Raw genomic sequence first — 18,939 nt, 5'->3', positions numbered from 1 at the left:
CCCGGGTGCATGTAGGTACTTGCCCCGGGTGCTCCTGGGTGCTTGTAGGTACTTCCACCGGGTGCTTGTAGCTATTTGCTCCGGGTGATTGTGGGTACTTGCTCCGGGTGCTTGTAGGTACTTGCTCAAGGTGTTTGTAGGTACTTGCCCCGGGTACTTGTAGGTACTTGTTGGTGCTTGTAGGTACTTGTGGGTGCTTGTGGGTGCTTGAAGGTACTTGTGGGTGTTTGTAGGTACTTGTGTGTGCTTGCAGGTACTTGTTTGTACTTGTTGGTATTTGTAGGTACTTGCGGTTGCTTGTAGGTACTTGTGGGTACTTGCCACGGGTGCCTCTGGGTGCTTGCCCAGGGTGCTTGTAGGTACTTGCCCCGGGTGCTCCTGGATGCTTGCCCCGGGTGCATGTAGGTACTTGCCCCGGGTGCTCCTGGGTGCTTGTAGGTACTTGCACCGGGTGCTTGTATCTATTTGCTCCGGGTGATTGTGAGTACTTGCTCCGGGTGCTTGTAGGTACTTGCTCAAGGTGTTTGTAGGTACTTGCCCCGGGTACTTGTAGGTACTTGTTGGTGCTTGTAGGTACTTGCCCCGGGTACTTGTAGGTACTTGAAGGTACTTGTGGGTGTTTGTAGGTACTTGTGTGTGCTTGCAGGTACTTGTTTGTACTTGTTGGTATTTGTAGGTACTTGCGGTTGCTTGTAGGTACTTGTTTGTACTTGTTGGTATTTGTAGGTACTTGCGGTTGCTTGTAGGTACTTGTGGGTACTTGCCACGGGAGCCTCTGGGTGCTTGCCCCGGGTGCTTGTAGGTACTTGCCCCGGGTGCTCCTGGGTGCTTGTAGGTACTTGCCCCGGGTGCTTGTAAGTACTTGCTCCGGGCGCTTGTAGGTACTTGCTCCAGGTGTTTGTGGGTACTTGCCCCGGGGTACTTGTAGGTACTTGTGGGTGCGTGTAGGTACTTGTGGGTGCTTGTAGGTACTTGTGGGTGCTTGTAGGTACTTGTGGGTGCTTGAAGGTACTTGTGGGTACTTGCCCCGGGTACTTGTGGGTGTTTGTAGGTACTTGTGGGTGTTTGTAGGTACTTGTGGGTACTTGTATGTACTTGTGGGTGCTTGTAGGTACTTGTCGGTACTTGTGGGTAATTGTAGATACTTGTGGGTGCTGTAGGTACTTGTGGGCCCTTTTAGGTACTTGTGGATGCTTGTAGGTTCTTGTGGGTTCTTGTAGGTACTTGTCGGTACTTGTGGGTACTTGTAGGTACTTGTGGAAGCTTGTATGTACTTGTGGGTGCTTGTAGGTACTTGTGGGTGCTTGTAGGTACTTGTGGGTACTTGTAGGTGCTTGTGGATACTTTTGGGTGCTTGACGATACTTGTAGGTGCTTGTGGATACATGCAGGTGCTTGTGATTACTTGTAGGTGCTTGTGGATTTTTTTAGGTACTTGTGGGTGCTTGTAGGTACTTGTGGGTGCTAGTAGGTACTTGTGGGTGCCTGTAGGTACTTGTGGGTGCTTGTAGGTACTTGTGGGTGCTTGAAGGTACTTGTGGGTGCTTTTAGGTACTTGTGGGAGCTTGTAGGTACTTGTGGGTGCTTGTAGGTACTTTTGGGTCCTTGTAGGTAATTGTGGGTGCTTGAAGGTACTTGTGGGTACTTGCCCCGGGTACTTGTGGGTGTTTGTAGGTATTTGTGGGTGTTTGTAGGTACTTGTGGGTGCTTGTACGTACTTGTGGGTGCTTGTGGGTACTTGTAGATACTTGTGGGTGCTTGTAGGTACTTGTGGGTGCTTTTAGGTACTTGTGGGTGCTTGAAGGTACTTGTGGGTGCTTTTAGGTACTTGTGGGAGCTTGTAGGTACTTGTGGGTGCTTGTAGGTACTTGTGGGTGCTTGTAGGTACTTGTGGGTGCTTGTAGGTACTTGTGGGTGCTTGAAGGTACTTGTAGGTACTTGCCCCGGGTATTTGTGAGTGTTTGTAGGTACTTGTGGGTGCTTGTAGGTACTTGTGGGTACTTGTAGATACTTGTGGGTGCTTGTAGGTACTTGTGGTGCTTTTAGGTACTTGTGGGAGCTTGTAGGTACTTGTGGGAGCTTGTAGGTACTTGTGGGTGCTTGAAGGTACTTGTGGGTGCTTGTGGGTACTTGCCACGGTTGCCTCTGGGTGCTTGCTCCGGGTGCTTGTAAGTACTTGCCCCGGGTGCTCCAGGGTGCTTGTAGGTACTTTCCCCGGGTGCTTGAAGGTACTTGCTCCGGGTGATTGTGGGTACTTGCTCCGGATACTTTATGGTACTTGCTCCAGGTGCTTGTAGGTACTTGCCCCGGGTGCTTGTAGGTACTTGTGGGTGCTTGTAGTTACCTGTGGGTGCTTGTAGGTTTTTGTGGGTACTTGTGGGTGCTTGTATGTACTTGTGGGTGCTTGTAGGTACTTTGGGTGCTTGTGGATACTTGTGGGTGCATGACGATACTTGTAGGTGCTTGTGGATACATGCAGGTGCTTGTGATTACTTGTAGGTGCTTGTGGATACTTGTAGGTACTTGTGGGTGCTTGTAGGTACTTTTGGGTGCTTGTAGGTACTTGTGGGTGCCGTTAGGTACTTGTGGGTGCCGTTAGGTACTTGTAGGTACTTGTGGGTGCTTGTAGGTACTTGTGTTAGCTTGTAGGTACTTGTGGGTGCTTGAAGGTACTTGTGGGTGCTTTTAGGTACTTGTGGGAGCTTGTAGGTACTTGTGGGTGCTTGTAGGTACTTTTGGGTGCTTGTATGTACTTGTGGGTGCTTGAAGGTACTTGTGGGTACTTGCCCCGGGTACTTGTGGGTGTTTGTAGGTATTTGTGGGTGTTTGTAGATACTTGTGGGTGCTTGTAGGTACTTGTGTGTACTTGTGGGTACTTGTAGATACTTGTGGGAGCTTGTAGGTACTTGTGGGTGCTTGTAGGTACTTGTGGGTGCTTGCCACGGTTGCCTCTGAGTGCTTGCTCCGGGTGCTTGTAAGTACTTGCCCCGGGTGCTCCAGGGTGCTTGTAGGTACTTTCCCGGGTGCTTGTAGGTACTTGCTCCGGGTGATTGTGGGTACTTGCTCCGGATGCTTTTAGGTACTTGCTCCAGGTTCTTGTAGGTACTTGTGGGTGCTTGTAGGTACTTGTGGGTGCTTGTAGTCTTTTGTGGGTACTAGTGGGTGCTTGTAGGTACTTGTGGGTACTCGTTGGTGTTTTTTGATACTTGCGGTTGCTTGTAGGTACTAGTGGGTACTTGCCACGGGTGCCTCTGGGTGCTTGCCCCGGGTGCTTGTAGGTACTTGCCCCGGGTGCTCCTGGATGCTTGCCCCGGGTGCATGTAGGTACTTGCCCCGGGTGCTCCTGGGTGCTTGTAGGTACTTGCACCGGGTGCTTGTAGCTATTTGCTCCGGGTGATTGTGGGTACTTGCTCCGGGTGCTTGTAGGTACTTGCTCAAGGTGTTTGTAGGTACTTGCCCCGGGTACTTGTAGGTACTTGTTGGTGCTTGTAGGTACTTGTGGGTGCTTGTGGGTGCTTGAAGGTACTTGTGGGTGTTTGTAGGTACTTGTGTGTGCTTGCAGGTACTTGTTTGTACTTGTTGGTATTTGTAGGTACTTGCGGTTGCTTGTAGGTACTTGTAGGTACTTGCCACGGGTGCCTCTGGGTGCTTGCCCCGGGTGCTTGTAGGTACTTGCCCCGGGTGCTCCTGGATGCTTGCCCCGGGTGCATGTAGGTACTTGCCCCGGGTGTATGTAGGTACTTGCCCCGGGTGCTCCTGGGTGCTTGTAGGTACTTGCACCGGGTGCTTGTAGCTATTTGCTCCGGGTGATTGTGGGTACTTGCTCCGGGTGCTTGTAGGTACTTGCTCAAGGTGTTTGTAGGTACTTGCCCCGGGTACTTGTAGGTACTTGTTGGTGCTTGTAGGTACTTGTGGGTGCTTGTGGGTGCTTGAAGGTACTTGTGGGTGTTTGTAGGTACTTGTGTGTGCTTGCAGGTACTTGTTTGTACTTGTTGATATTTGTAGGTACTTGCGGTTGCTTGTAGGTACTTGTGGGTACTTGCCACGGGAGCCTCTGGGTGCTTGCCCCGGGTGCTTGTAGGTACTTGCCCCGGGTGCTCCTGGGTGCTTGTAGGTACTTGCCCCGGGTGCTTGTAAGTACTTGCTCCGGGCGCTTGTAGGTACTTGCCCCGGGGTACTTGTAGGTACTTGTGGGTGCGTGTAGGTACTTGTGGGTGCTTGTAGGTACTTGTGGGTGCTTGTAGGTACTTGTGGGTGCTTGAAGGTACTTGTGGGTACTTGCCCCGGGTACTTGTGGGTGTTTGTAGGTACTTGTGGGTGTTTGTAGGTACTTGTGGGTACTTGTATGTACTTGTGGGTGCTTGTAGGTACTTGTCGGTACTTGTGGGTAATTGTAGATACTTGTGGGTGCTGTAGGTACTTGTGGGCCCTTTTAGGTACTTGTGGATGCTTGTAGGTTCTTGTGGGTGCTTGTAGGTACTTGTCGGTACTTGTGGGTACTTGTAGGTACTTGTGGAAGCTTGTATGTACTTGTGGTTGCTTGTAGGTACTTGTGGGTGCTTGTAGGTACTTGTGGGTACTTGTATGTGCTTGTGGATACTTTTGGGTGCTTGACGATACTTGTAGGTGCTTGTGGATACATGCGGGTGCTTGTGATTACTTGTAGGTGCTTGTGGATTTTTTTAGGTACTTGTGGGTGCTTGTAGGTACTTGTGGGTGCTTGTAGGTACTTTTGGGTGCCTGTAGGTACTTGTGGGTGCTTGTAGGTACTTGTGGGTGCTTGAAGGTACTTGTGGGTGCTTTTAGGTACTTGTGGGAGCTTGTAGGTACTTGTGGGTGCTTGTAGGTACTTTTGGGTGCTTGTAGGTACTTTTGGGTGCTTGTAGGTACTTGTGGGTGCTTGAAGGTACTTGTGGGTACTTGCAGCGGGTACTTGTGGGTGTTTGTAGGTATTTGTGGGTGTTTGTAGGTACTTGTGGGTGCTTGTAGGTACTTGTGGGTGCTTGTGGGTACTTGTAGATACTTGTGAGTGCTTGTAGGTACTTGTGGGTGCTTTTAGGTACTTGTGGGTGCTTGAAGGTACTTGTGGGTGCTTTTAGGTACTTGTGGGAGCTTGTAGGTACTTGTGGGTGCTTGTAGGTACTTGTGGGTGCTTGTAGGTACTTGTGGGTGCTTGTAGGTACTTGTGGGTGCTTGAAGGTACTTGTAGGTACTTGCCCCGGGTATTTGTGAGTGTTTGTAGGTACTTGTGGGTGCTTGTAGGTACTTGTGGGTACTTGTAGATACTTGTGGGTGCTTGTAGGTACTTGTGGTGCTTTTAGGTACTTGTGGGAGCTTGTAGGTACTTGTGGGAGCTTGTAGGTACTTGTGGGTGCTTGAAGGTACTTGTGGGTGCTTGTGGGTACTTGCCACGGTTGCCTCTGGGTGCTTGCTCCGGGTGCTTGTAAGTACTTGCCCCGGGTGCTCCAGGGTGCTTGTAGGTACTTTCCCCGGGTGCTTGAAGGTTCTTGCTCCGGGTGATTGTGGGTACTTGCTCCGGATACTTTATGGTACTTGCTCCAGCTGCTTGTAGGTACTTGCCCCGGGTGCTTGTAGGTACTTGCCCCGGGTGCTTGTAGGTACTTGTGGGTGCTTGTAGGTACCTGTGGGTGCTTGTGGGTGCTTGTAGGTTTTTGTGGGTACTTGTGGGTGCTTGTATGTACTTGTGGGTGCTTGTAGGTACTTTGGGTGCTTGTGGATACTTGTGGGTGCATGACGATACTTGTAGGTGCTTGTGCATACATGCAGGTGCTTGTGATTACTTGTAGGTGCTTGTGGATACTTGTAGGTACTTGTGGGTGCTTGTAGGTACTTTTGGGTGCTTGTAGGTACTTGTGGGTGCCGTTAGGTACTTGTGGGTGCCGTTAGGTACTTGTAGGTACTTGTGGGTGCTTGTAGGTACTTGTGTTAGCTTGTAGGTACTTGTGGGTGCTTGTAGGTACTTGTGGGTGCTTTTAGGTACATGTGGGTGCTTGAAGGTACTTGTGGGTGCTTTTAGGTACTTGTGGGAGCTTGTAGGTACTTGTGGGTGCTTGTAGGTACTTTTGGGTGCTTGTATGTACTTGTGGGTGCTTGAAGGTACTTGTGGGTACTTGCCCCGGGTACTTGTGGGTGTTTGTAGGTATTTGTGGGTGTTTGTAGGTACTTGTGGGTGCTTGTAGGTACTTGTGTTAGCTTGTAGGTACTTGTGGGTGCTTGTAGGTACTTGTGGGTGCTTTTAGGTACTTGTGGGTGCTTTTATGTACTTGTTGGAGCTTGTAGGTACTTGTGGGAGCTTGTAGGTACTTGTGGGTGCTTGTAGGTACTTGTGGGTGCTTGTAGGTGCTTGTGGGTACTTGCCACGGTTGCCTCTGAGTGCTTGCTCCGGATGCTTGTAAGTACTTGCCCCGGGTGCTCCAGGGTGCTTGTAGGTACTTTCCCGGGTGCTTGTAGGTACTTGCTCCGGGTGATTGTGGGTACTTGCACCGGATGCTTTTAGGTACTTGCTCCAGGTTCTTGTAGGTACTTGTGGGTGCTTGTAGGTACTTGTGGGTGCTTGTAGGTTTTGTGGGTACTAGTGGGTGCTTGTAGGTACTTGTGGGTACTCGTTGGTGTTTTTTGGTACTTGCGGTTGCTTGTAGGTACTAGTGGGTACTTGCCACGGGTGCCTCTGGGTGCTTGCCCTGGGTGCTTGTAGGTACTTGCCCCGGGTGCTCCTGGATGCTTGCCCCGGGTGCATGTAGGTACTTGCCCCGGGTGCTCCTGGGTGCTTGTAGGTACTTGCACCGGGTGCTTGTAGCTATTTGCTCCGGGTGATTGTGGGTACTTGCTCCGGGTGCTTGTAGGTACTTGCTCAAGGTGTTTGTAGGTACTTGCCCCGGGTACTTGTAGGTACTTGTTGGTGCTTGTAGGTACTTGTGGGTGCTTGTGGGTGCTTGAAGGTACTTGTGGGTGTTTGTAGGTACTTGTGTGTGCTTGCAGGTACTTGTTTGTACTTGTTGGTATTTGTAGGTACTTGCGGTTGCTTGTAGGTACTTGTGGGTACTTGCCACGGGAGCCTCTGGGTACTTGCCCCGGGTGCTCCTGGGTGCTTGTAGGTACTTGCCCCGGGTGCTTGTAAGTACTTGCTCCGGGCGCTTGTAGGTACTTGCTCCAGGTGTTTGTGGGTACTTGCCCCGGGGTACTTGTAGGTACTTGTGGGTGCGTGTAGGTACTTGTGGGTGCTTGTAGGTACTTGTGGGTGCTTGTAGGTACTCGTGGGTGCTTGAAGGTACTTGTGGGTACTTGCCCCGGGTACTTGTGGGTGTTTGTAGGTACTTGTGGGTGTTTGTAGGTACTTGTGGGTACTTGTATGTACTTGTGGGTGCTTGTAGGTACTTGTCGGTACTTGTGGGTAATTGTAGATACTTGTGGGTGCTGTAGGTACTTGTGGGTCCTTTTAGGTACTTGTGGATGCTTGTAGGATCTTGTGGGTGCTTGTAGGTACTTGTCGGTACTTGTGGGTACTTGTAGGTAATTGTGGGTGCTTGTAGGTACTTGTGGGTACTTGTAGGTGCTTGTGGATACTTTTGGGTGCTTGACGATACTTGTAGGTGCTTGTGGATACATGCAGGTGCTTGTGATTACTTGTAGGTGCTTGTGGATTTTTGTAGGTACTAGTGGGTGCTTGTAGGTACTTGTGGGTGCTTGTAGGTACTTGTGGGTGCTTGTAGGTACTTTTGGGTGCTTGTAGGTACTTGTGGGTGCTTGAAGGTACTTGTGGGTACTTGCCCCGGGTACCTGTGGGTGTTTGTAGGTATTTGTGGGTGTTTGTAGGTACTTGTGGGTGCTTGTAGGTACTTGTGGGTGCTTGTGGGTACTTGTAGATACTTGTGGGTGCTTGTAGGTACTTGTGGGTGCTTTTAGGTACTTGTGGGTGCTTGAAGGTACTTGTGGGTGCTTTTAGGTACTTGTGGGAGCTTGTAGGTACTTGTGGGTGCTTGTAGGTACTTGTGGGTGCTTGTAGGTACTTGTGGGTGCTTGTAGGTACTTGTGGGTGCTTGAAGGTACTTGTGGGTACTTGCCCCGGGTATTTGTGGGTGTTTGTAGGTACTTGTGGGTGCTTGTAGGTACTTGTGGGTACTTGTAGATACTTGTGGGTGCTTGTAGGTACTTGTGGGTGCTTTTAGGTACTTGTGGGAGCTTGTAGGTACTTGTGGGAGCTTGTAGGTACTTGTGGGTGCTTGAAGGTACTTGTGGGTGCTTGTGGGTACTTGCCACGGTTGCCTCTGGGTGCTTGCTCCGGGTGCTTGTAAGTACTTGCCCCGGGTGCTCCAGGGTGCTTGTAGGTACTTTCTCCGGGTGCTTGAAGGTACTTGCTCCGGGTGATTGTGGGTACTTGCTCCGGATACTTTATGGTACTTGCTCCAGGTGCTTGTAGGTACTTGCCCCGGGTGCTTGTAGGTACTTGTGGATGCTTGTAGGTACCTGTGGGTACTTGTGGGTGCTTGTATGTACTTGTGGGTGCTTGTAGGTACTTTGGGTGCTTGTGGATACTTGTGGGTGCATGACGATACTTGTAGGTGCTTGTGGATACATGCACGTGCTTGTGATTACTTGTAGGTGCTTGTGGATACTTGTAGGTACTTGTGGGTGCTTGTAGGTACTTTTGGGTGCTTGTAGGTACTTGTGGGTGCCGTTAGGTACTTGTGGGTGCCGTTAGGTACTTGTAGGTACTTGTGGGTGCTTGTAGGTACTTGTGTTAGCTTGTAGGTACTTGTGGGTGCTTGTAGGTACTTGTGTTAGCTTGTAGGTACTTGTGGGTGCTTGTAGGTACTTGTGGGTGCTTTTAGGTACTTGTGGGTGCTTGAAGGTACTTGTGGGTGCTTTTAGGTACTTGTGGGAGCTTGTAGGTACTTGTGGGTGCTTGTAGGTACTTTTGGGTGCTTGTATGTACTTGTGGGTGCTTGAAGGTACTTGTGGGTACTTGCCCCGGGTACTTGTGGGTGTTTGTAGGTATTTGTGGGTGTCTGTAGATACTTGTGGGTGCTTGTAGGTACTTGTGTGTACTGTGGGTACTTGTAGATACTTGTGGGTGCTTGTAGGTACATGTGGGTGCTTTTAGGTACTTGTGGGTGCATTTATGTACTTGTGGGAGCTTGTAGGTACTTGTGGGAGCTTGTAGGTACTTGTGGGTGCTTGTAGGTACTTGTGGGTGCTTGTAGGTGCTTGTGGGTACTTGCCACGGTTGCCTCTGAGTGCTTGCTCCGGGTGCTTGTAAGTACTTGCCCCGGGTGCTCCAGGGTGCTTGTAGGTACTTTCCCGGGTGCTTGTAGGTACTTGCTCCGGGTGATTGTGGGTACTTGCTCCGGGTGATTGTGGGTACTTGCTCCGGATGCTTTTAGGTACTTGCTCCAGGTTCTTGTAGGTACTTGTGGGTGCTTGTAGGTACTTGTGGGTGCTTGTGGGTGCTTGTAGGTTTTTGTGGGTACTAGTGGGTGCTTGTAGGTACTTGTGGGTACTCGTTGGTGTTTTTTGGTACTTGCGGTTGCTTGTAGGTACTAGTGGGTACTTGCCACGGGTGCCTGTGGGTGCTTGCCCCGGGTTCTTGTAGGTACTTGCCCCGGGTGCTCCTGGATTCTTGCCCCGGGTGCATGTAGGTACTTGCCCCGGGTGCTCCTGGGTGCTTGTAGGTACTTGCACCGGGTGCTTGTAGCTATTTGCTCCGGGTGATTGGGGGTACTTGCTCCGGGTGCTTGTAGGTACTTGCTCCAGGTGTTTGTAGGTACTTGCCCCGGGTACTTGTAGGTACTTGTTGGTGCTTGTAGGTACTTGTGGGTGCTTGTGGGTGCTTGTGGGTGCTTGAAGGTACTTGTGGGTGTTTGTAGGTACTTGTGTGTGCTTGCAGGTACTTGTTTGTACTTGTTGGTATTTGTAGGTACTTGCGGTTGCTTGTAGGTACTTGTGGGTACTTGCCACGGGAGCCTCTGGGTGCTTGCCCCGGGTGCTTGTAGGTACTTGCCCCGGGTGCTCCTGGGTGCTTGTAGGTACTTGCCCCGGGTGCTTGTAAGTACTTGCTCCGGGCGCTTGTAAGTACTTGCTCCAGGTGTTTGTGGGTACTTGCCCCGGGGTACTTGTAGGTACTTGTGGGTGCGTGTAGGTACTTGTGGGTGCTTGTAGGTACTTGTGGGTGCTTGTAGGTACTTGTGGGTGCTTGAAGGTACTTGTGGGTACTTGCCCCGGGTACTTGTGGGTGTTTGTAGGTACTTGTGGGTGTTTGTAGGTACTTGTGGGTACTTGTATGTACTTGTGGGTGCTTGTAGGTACTTGTCGGTACTTGTGGGTAATTGTAGATACTTGTGGGTGATTGTAGGTACTTGTGGGTGCTTGTAGGTACTTGTGGGTGCTTGTAGGTACTTGTGGGTGCTTGAAGGTACTTGTGGGTACTTGCCCCGGGTATTTGTGGGTGTTTGTAGGTACTTGTCGGTGCTTGTAGGTACTTGTGGGTACTTGTAGGTACTTGTGGGTGCTTGTAGGTACTTGTGGGTGCTTTTAGGTACTTGTGGGAGCTTGTAGGTACTTGTGGGAGCTTGTAGGTACTTGTGGGTGCTTGAAGGTACTTGTGGGTGCTTGTGGGTACTTGCCACGGTTGCCTCTGGGTGCTTGCTCCGGGTGCTTGTAAGTACTTGCCCCGGGTGCTCCAGGGTGCTTGTAGGTACTTTCCCCGGGTGCTTGAAGGTACTTGCTCCGGGTGATTGTGGGTACTTGCTCCGGATACTTTATGGTACTTGCTCCAGGTGCTTGTAGGTACTTGCCCCGGGTGCTTGTAGGTACTTGTGGGTGCTTGTAGTTACCTGTGGGTGCTTGTGGGTGCTTGTAGGTTTTTGTGGGTACTTGTGGGTGCTTGTATGTACTTGTGGGTGCTTGTAGGTACTTTGGGTGCTTGTGGATACTTGTGGGTGCATGACGATACTTGTAGGTGCTTGTGGATACATGCAGGTGCTTGTGATTACTTGTAGGTGCTTGTGGATACTTGTAGGTACTTGTGGGTGCTTGTAGGTACTTTTGGGTGCTTGTAGGTACTTGTGGGTGCCGTTAGGTACTTGTGGGTGCCGTTAGGTTCTTGTAGGTACTTGTGGGTGCTTGTAGGTACTTGTGTTAGCTTGTAGGTACTTGTGGGTGCTTGAAGGTACTTGTGGGTGCTTTTAGGTACTTGTGGGAGCTTGTAGGTACTTGTGGGTGCTTGTAGGTACTTTTGGGTGCTTGTATGTACTTGTGGGTGCTTGAAGGTACTTGTGGGTACTTGCCCCGGGTACTTGTGGGTGTTTGTAGGTATTTGTGGGTGTTTGTAGATACTTGTGGGTGCTTGTAGGTACTTGTGTGTACTTGTGGGTACTTGTAGATACTTGTGGGAGCTTGTAGGTACTTGTGGGTGCTTGTAGGTACTTGTGGGTGCTTGTATGTGCTTGTGGGTACTTGCCACGGTTGCCTCTGAGTGCTTGCTCCGGGTGCTTGTAAGTACTTGCCCCGGGTGCTCCAGGGTGCTTGTAGGTACTTTCCCGGGTGCTTGTAGGTACTTGCTCCGGGTGATTGTGGGTACTTGCTCCGGATGCTTTTAGGTACTTGCTCCAGGTTCTTGTAGGTACTTGTGGGTGCTTGTAGGTACTTGTGGGTGCTTGTAGTCTTTTGTGGGTACTAGTGGGTGCTTGTAGGTACTTGTGGGTACTCGTTGGTGTTTTTTGGTACTTGCGGTTGCTTGTAGGTACTAGTGGGTACTTGCCACGGGTGCCTCTGGGTGCTTGCCCCGGGTTCTTGTAGGTACTTGCCCCGGGTGCTCCTGGATGCTTGCCCCGGGTGCATGTAGGTACTTGCCCCGGGTGCTCCTGGGTGCTTGTAGGTACTTGCACCGTGTGCTTGTAGCTATTTGCTCCGGGTGATTGTGGGTACTTGCTCCGGGTGCTTGTAGGTACTTGCTCAAGGTGTTTGTAGGTACTTGCCCCGGGTACTTGTAGGTACTTGTTGGTGCTTGTAGGTACTTGTGGGTGCTTGTGGGTGCTTGAAGGTACTTGTGGGTGTTTGTAGGTACTTGTCGGTACTTGTGGGTAATTGTAGATACTTGTGGGTGCTTGTAGGTACTTGTGGGTGCTTGTAGGTACTTGTGGGTGCTTGTGGGTGCTTGAAGGTACTTGTGGGTGTTTGTAGGTACTTGTGTGTGCTTGCAGGTACTTGTTTGTACTTGTTGGTATTTGTAGGTACTTGCGGTTGCTTGTAGGTACTTGTGGGTACTTGCCACGGGAGCCTCTGGGTACTTGCCCCGGGTGCTCCTGGGTGCTTGTAGGTACTTGCCCCGGGTGCTTGTAAGTACTTGCTCCGGGCGCTTGTAGGTACTTGCTCCAGGTGTTTGTGGGTACTTGCCCCGGGGTAATTGTAGGTACTTGTGGGTGCGTGTAGGTACTTGTGGGTGCTTGTAGGTACTTGTGGGTGCTTGTAGGTACTCGTGGGTGCTTGAAGGTACTTGTGGATACTTGCCCCGGGTACTTGTGGGTGTTTGTAGGTACTTGTGGGTGTTTGTAGGTACTTGTGGGTACTTGTATGTACTTGTGGGTGCTTGTAGGTACTTGTCGGTACTTGTGGGTAATTGTAGATACTTGTGGGTGCTGTAGGTACTTGTGGGTCCTTTTAGGTACTTGTGGATGCTTGTAGGATCTTGTGGGTGCTTGTAGGTACTTGTCGGTACTTGTGGGTACTTGTAGGTAATTGTGGGTGCTTGTAGGTACTTGTGGGTACTTGTAGGTGCTTGTGGATACTTTTGGGTGCTTGACGATACTTGTAGGTGCTTGTGGATACATGCAGGTGCTTGTGATTACTTGTAGGTGCTTGTGGATTTTTGTAGGTACTAGTGGGTGCTTGTAGGTACTTGTGGGTGCTTGTAGGTACTTGTGGGTGCTTGTAGGTACTTTTGGGTGCTTGTAGGTACTTGTGGGTGCTTGAAGGTACTTGTGGGTACTTGCCCCGGGTACTTGTGGGTGTTTGTAGGTATTTGTGGGTGTTTGTAGGTACTTGTGGGTGCTTGTAGGTACTTGTGGGTGCTTGTGGGTACTTGTAGATACTTGTGGGTGCTTGTCGGTACTTGTGGGTACTTGTAGGTAATTGTGGGTGCTTGTAGGTACTTGTGGGTACTTGTAGGTGCTTGTGGATACTTTTGGGTGCTTGACGATACTTGTAGGTGCTTGTGGATACATGCAGGTGCTTGTGATTACTTGTAGGTGCTTGTGGATTTTTGTAGGTACTAGTGGGTGCTTGTAGGTACTTGTGGGTGCTTGTAGGTACTTGTGGGTGCTTGTAGGTACTTTTGGGTGCTTGTAGGTACTTGTGGGTGCTTGAAGGTACTTGTGGGTACTTGCCCCGGGTACTTGTGGGTGCTTGTAGGTACTTGTGGGTGCTTGAAGGTACTTGTGGGTACTTGCCCCGGGTATTTGTGGGTGTTTGTAGGTACTTGTCGGTGCTTGTAGGTACTTGTGGGTACTTGTAGGTACTTGTGGGTGCTTGTAGGTACTTGTGGGTGCTTTTAGGTACTTGTGGGAGCTTGTGGGTACTTGTGGGTGCTTGTATGTACTTGTGGGTGCTTGTAGGTACTTTGGGTGCTTGTGGATACTTGTGGGTGCATGACGATACTTGTAGGTGCTTGTGGATACATGCAGGTGCTTGTGATTACTTGTAGGTGCTTGTGGATACTTGTAGGTACTTGTGGGTGCTTGTAGGTACTTTTGGGTGCTTGTAGGTACTTGTGGGTGCCGTTAGGTACTTGTGGGTGCCGTTAGGTTCTTGTAGGTACTTGTGGGTGCTTGTAGGTACTTGTGTTAGCTTGTAGGTACTTGTGGGTGCTTGAAGGTACTTGTGGGTGCTTTTAGGTACTTGTGGGAGCTTGTAGGTACTTGTGGGTGCTTGTAGGTACTTTTGGGTGCTTGTATGTACTTGTGGGTGCTTGAAGGTACTTGTGGGTACTTGCCCCGGGTACTTGTGGGTGTTTGTAGGTATTTGTGGGTGTTTGTAGATACTTGTGGGTGCTTGTAGGTACTTGTGTGTACTTGTGGGTACTTGTAGATACTTGTGGGAGCTTGTAGGTACTTGTGGGTGCTTGTAGGTACTTGTGGGTGCTTGTATGTGCTTGTGGGTACTTGCCACGGTTGCCTCTGAGTGCTTGCTCCGGGTGCTTGTAAGTACTTGCCCCGGGTGCTCCAGGGTGCTTGTAGGTACTTTCCCGGGTGCTTGTAGGTACTTGCTCCGGGTGATTGTGGGTACTTGCTCCGGATGCTTTTAGGTACTTGCTCCAGGTTCTTGTAGGTACTTGTGGGTGCTTGTAGGTACTTGTGGGTGCTTGTAGTCTTTTGTGGGTACTAGTGGGTGCTTGTAGGTACTTGTGGGTACTCGTTGGTGTTTTTTGGTACTTGCGGTTGCTTGTAGGTACTAGTGGGTACTTGCCACGGGTGCCTCTGGGTGCTTGCCCCGGGTGCTTGTAGGTACTTGCCCCGGGTGCTCCTGGATGCTTGCCCCGGGTGCATGTAGGTACTTGCCCCGGGTGCTCCTGGGTGCTTGTAGGTACTTGCACCGTGTGCTTGTAGCTATTTGCTCCGGGTGATTGTGGGTACTTGCTCCGGGTGCTTGTAGGTACTTGCTCAAGGTGTTTGTAGGTACTTGCCCCGGGTACTTGTAGGTACTTGTTGGTGCTTGTAGGTACTTGTGGGTGCTTGTGGGTGCTTGAAGGTACTTGTGGGTGTTTGTAGGTACTTGTCGGTACTTGTGGGTAATTGTAGATACTTGTGGGTGCTTGTAGGTACTTGTGGGTGCTTGTAGGTACTTGTGGGTGCTTGTGGGTGCTTGAAGGTACTTGTGGGTGTTTGTAGGTACTTGTGTGTGCTTGCAGGTACTTGTTTGTACTTGTTGGTATTTGTAGGTACTTGCGGTTGCTTGTAGGTACTTGTGGGTACTTGCCACGGGAGCCTCTGGGTACTTGCCCCGGGTGCTCCTGGGTGCTTGTAGGTACTTGCCCCGGGTGCTTGTAAGTACTTGCTCCGGGCGCTTGTAGGTACTTGCTCCAGGTGTTTGTGGGTACTTGCCCCGGGGTAATTGTAGGTACTTGTGGGTGCGTGTAGGTACTTGTGGGTGCTTGTAGGTACTTGTGGGTGCTTGTAGGTACTCGTGGGTGCTTGAAGGTACTTGTGGATACTTGCCCCGGGTACTTGTGGGTGTTTGTAGGTACTTGTGGGTGTTTGTAGGTACTTGTGGGTACTTGTATGTACTTGTGGGTGCTTGTAGGTACTTGTCGGTACTTGTGGGTAATTGTAGATACTTGTGGGTGCTGTAGGTACTTGTGGGTCCTTTTAGGTACTTGTGGATGCTTGTAGGATCTTGTGGGTGCTTGTAGGTACTTGTCGGTACTTGTGGGTACTTGTAGGTAATTGTGGGTGCTTGTAGGTACTTGTGGGTACTTGTAGGTGCTTGTGGATACTTTTGGGTGCTTGACGATACTTGTAGGTGCTTGTGGATACATGCAGGTGCTTGTGATTACTTGTAGGTGCTTGTGGATTTTTGTAGGTACTAGTGGGTGCTTGTAGGTACTTGTGGGTGCTTGTAGGTACTTGTGGGTGCTTGTAGGTACTTTTGGGTGCTTGTAGGTACTTGTGGGTGCTTGAAGGTACTTGTGGGTACTTGCCCCGGGTACTTGTGGGTGTTTGTAGGTATTTGTGGGTGTTTGTAGGTACTTGTGGGTGCTTGTAGGTACTTGTGGGTGCTTGTGGGTACTTGTAGATACTTGTGGGTGCTTGTAGGTACTTGTGGGTGCTTTTAGGTACTTGTGGGTGCTTGAAGGTACTTGTGGGTGCTTTTAGGTACTTGTGGGAGCTTGTAGGTACTTGTGGGTGCTTGTAGGTACTTGTGGGTGCTTGTAGGTACTTGTGGGTGCTTGTAGGTACTTGTGGGTGCTTGAAGGTACTTGTGGGTACTTGCCCCGGGTATTTGTGGGTGTTTGTAGGTACTTGTGGGTGCTTGTAGGTACTTGTGGGTACTTGTAGATACTTGTGGGTGCTTGTAGGTACTTGTGGGTGCTTTTAGGTACTTGTGGGAGCTTGTAGGTACTTGTGGGAGCTTGTAGGTACTTGTGGGTGCTTGAAGGTACTTGTGGGTGCTTGTGGGTACTTGCCACGGTTGCCTCTGAGTGCTTGCTCCGGGTGCTTGTAAGTACTTGCCCCGGGTGCTCCAGGGTGCTTGTAGGTACTTTCCCGGGTGCTTGTAGGTACTTGCTCCGGGTGATTGTGGGTACTTGCTCCGGATGCTTTTAGGTACTTGCTCCAGGTTCTTGTAGGTACTTGTGGGTGCTTGTAGGTACTTGTGGGTGCTTGTAGTCTTTTGTGGGTACTAGTGGGTGCTTGTAGGTACTTGTGGGTACTCGTTGGTGTTTTTTGGTACTTGCGGTTGCTTGTAGGTACTAGTGGGTACTTGCCACGGGTGCCTCTGGGTGCTTGCCCCGGGTGCTTGTAGGTACTTGCCCCGGGTGCTCCTGGATGCTTGCCCCGGGTGCATGTAGGTACTTGCCCCGGGTGCTCCTGGGTGCTTGTAGGTACTTGCACCGGGTGCTTGTAGCTATTTGCTCCGGGTGATTGTGGGTACTTGCTCCGGGTGCTTGTAGGTACTTGCTCAAGGTGTTTGTAGGTACTTGCCCCGGGTACTTGTAGGTACTTGTTGGTGCTTGTAGGTACTTGTGGGTGCTTGTGGGTGCTTGAAGGTACTTGTGGGTGTTTGTAGGTACTTGTCGATACTTGTGGGTAATTGTAGATACTTGTGGGTGCTTGTAGGTACTTGTGGGTGCTTGTAGGTACTTGTGGGTGCTTTTAGGTACTTGTGGGTGCTTGAAGGTACTTGTGGGTGCTTTTAGGTACTTGTGGGAGCTTGTAGGTACTTGTGGGTGCTTGTAGGTACTTGTGGGTGCTTGTAGGTACTTGTGGGTGCTTGTAGGTACTTGTGGGTGCTTGAAGGTACTTGTGGGTACTTGCCCCGGGTATTTGTGGGTGTTTGTAGGTACTTGTGGGTGCTTGTAGGTACTTGTGGGTACTTGTAGATACTTGTGGGTGCTTGTAGGTACTTGTGGGTGCTTTTAGGTACTTGTGGGAGCTTGTAGGTACTTGTGGGAGCTTGTAGGTACTTGTGGGTGCTTGAAGGTACTTGTGGGTGCTTGTGGGTACTTGCCACGGTTGCCTCTGAGTGCTTGCTCCGGGTGCTTGTAAGTACTTGCCCCGGGTGCTCCAGGGTGCTTGTAGGTACTTTCCCGGGTGCTTGTAGGTACTTGCTCCGGGTGATTGTGGGTACTTGCTCCGGATGCTTTTAGGTACTTGCTCCAGGTTCTTGTAGGTACTTGTGGGTGCTTGTAGGTACTTGTGGGTGCTTGTAGTCTTTTGTGGGTACTAGTGGGTGCTTGTAGGTACTTGTGGGTACTCGTTGGTGTTTTTTGGTACTTGCGGTTGCTTGTAGGTACTAGTGGGTACTTGCCACGGGTGCCTCTGGGTGCTTGCCCCGGGTGCTTGTAGGTACTTGCCCCGGGTGCTCCTGGATGCTTGCCCCGGGTGCATGTAGGTACTTGCCCCGGGTGCTCCTGGGTGCTTGTAGGTACTTGCACCGGGTGCTTGTAGCTATTTGCTCCGGGTGATTGTGGGTACTTGCTCCGGGTGCTTGTAGGTACTTGCTCAAGGTGTTTGTAGGTACTTGCCCCGGGTACTTGTAGGTACTTGTTGGTGCTTGTAGGTACTTGTGGGTGCTTGTGGGTGCTTGAAGGTACTTGTGGGTGTTTGTAGGTACTTGTCGATACTTGTGGGTAATTGTAGATACTTGTGGGTGCTTGTAGGTACTTGTGGGTGCTTGTAGGTACTTGTGGGTGCTTGTGGGTGCTTGAAGGTACTTGTGGGTGTTTCTAGGTACTTGTGTGTGCTTGCAGGTACTTGTTTGTACTTGTTGGTATTTGTAGGTACTTGCGGTTGCTTGTAGGTACTTGTGGGTACTTGCCACGGGAGCCTCTGGGTACTTGCCCCGGGTGCTCCTGGGTGCTTGTAGGTACTTGCCCCGGGTGCTTGTAAGTACTTGCTCCGGGCGCTTGTAGGTACTTGCTCCAGGTGTTTGTGGGTACTTGCCCCGGGGTACTTGTAGGTACTTGTGGGTGCGTGTAGGTACTTGTGGGTGCTTGTAGGTACTTGTGGGTGCTTGTAGGTACTCGTGGGTGCTTGAAGGTACTTGTGGGTACTTGCCCCGGGTACTTGTGGGTGTTTGTAGGTACTTGTGGGTGTTTGTAGGTACTTGTGGGTACTTGTATGTACTTGTGGGTGCTTGTAGGTACTTGTCGGTACCTGTGGGTAATTGTAGATACTTGTGGGTGCTGTAGGTACTTGTGGGTCCTTTTAGGTACTTGTGGATGCTTGTAGGATCTTGTGGGTGCTTGTAGGTACTTGTCGGTACTTGTGGGTACTTGTAGGTAATTGTGGGTGCTTGTAGGTACTTGTGGGTACTTGTAGGTGCTTGTGGATACATGCAGGTGCTTGTGATTACTTGTAGGTGCTTGTGGATTTTTGTAGGTACTAGTGGGTGCTTGTAGGTACTTGTGGGTGCTTGTAGGTACTTGTGGGTGCTTGTAGGTACTTGTGGGTGCTTGAAGGTACTTGTGGGTACTTGCCCCGGGTACTTGTGGGTGTTTGTAGGTATTTGTGGGTGTTTGTAGGTACTTGTGGGTGCTTGTAGGTACTTGTGGGTGCTTGTGGGTACTTGTAGATACTTGTGGGTGCTTGTAGGTACTTGTGGGTGCTTTTAGGTACTTGTGGGTGCTTGAAGGTACTTGTGGGTGCTTTTAGGTACTTGTGGGAGCTTGTAGGTACTTGTGGGTGCTTGTAGGTACTTGTGGGTGCTT

This window comes from Phalangium opilio, unplaced genomic scaffold, assembly GCF_054372755.1.
Source record: "Phalangium opilio isolate 3A_F unplaced genomic scaffold, DU_Popi_V2 ptg000015l_1, whole genome shotgun sequence".
NCBI lineage: Eukaryota > Metazoa > Arthropoda > Arachnida > Opiliones > Phalangiidae > Phalangium > Phalangium opilio.
This window is presented reverse-complemented; position numbering follows the sequence as displayed.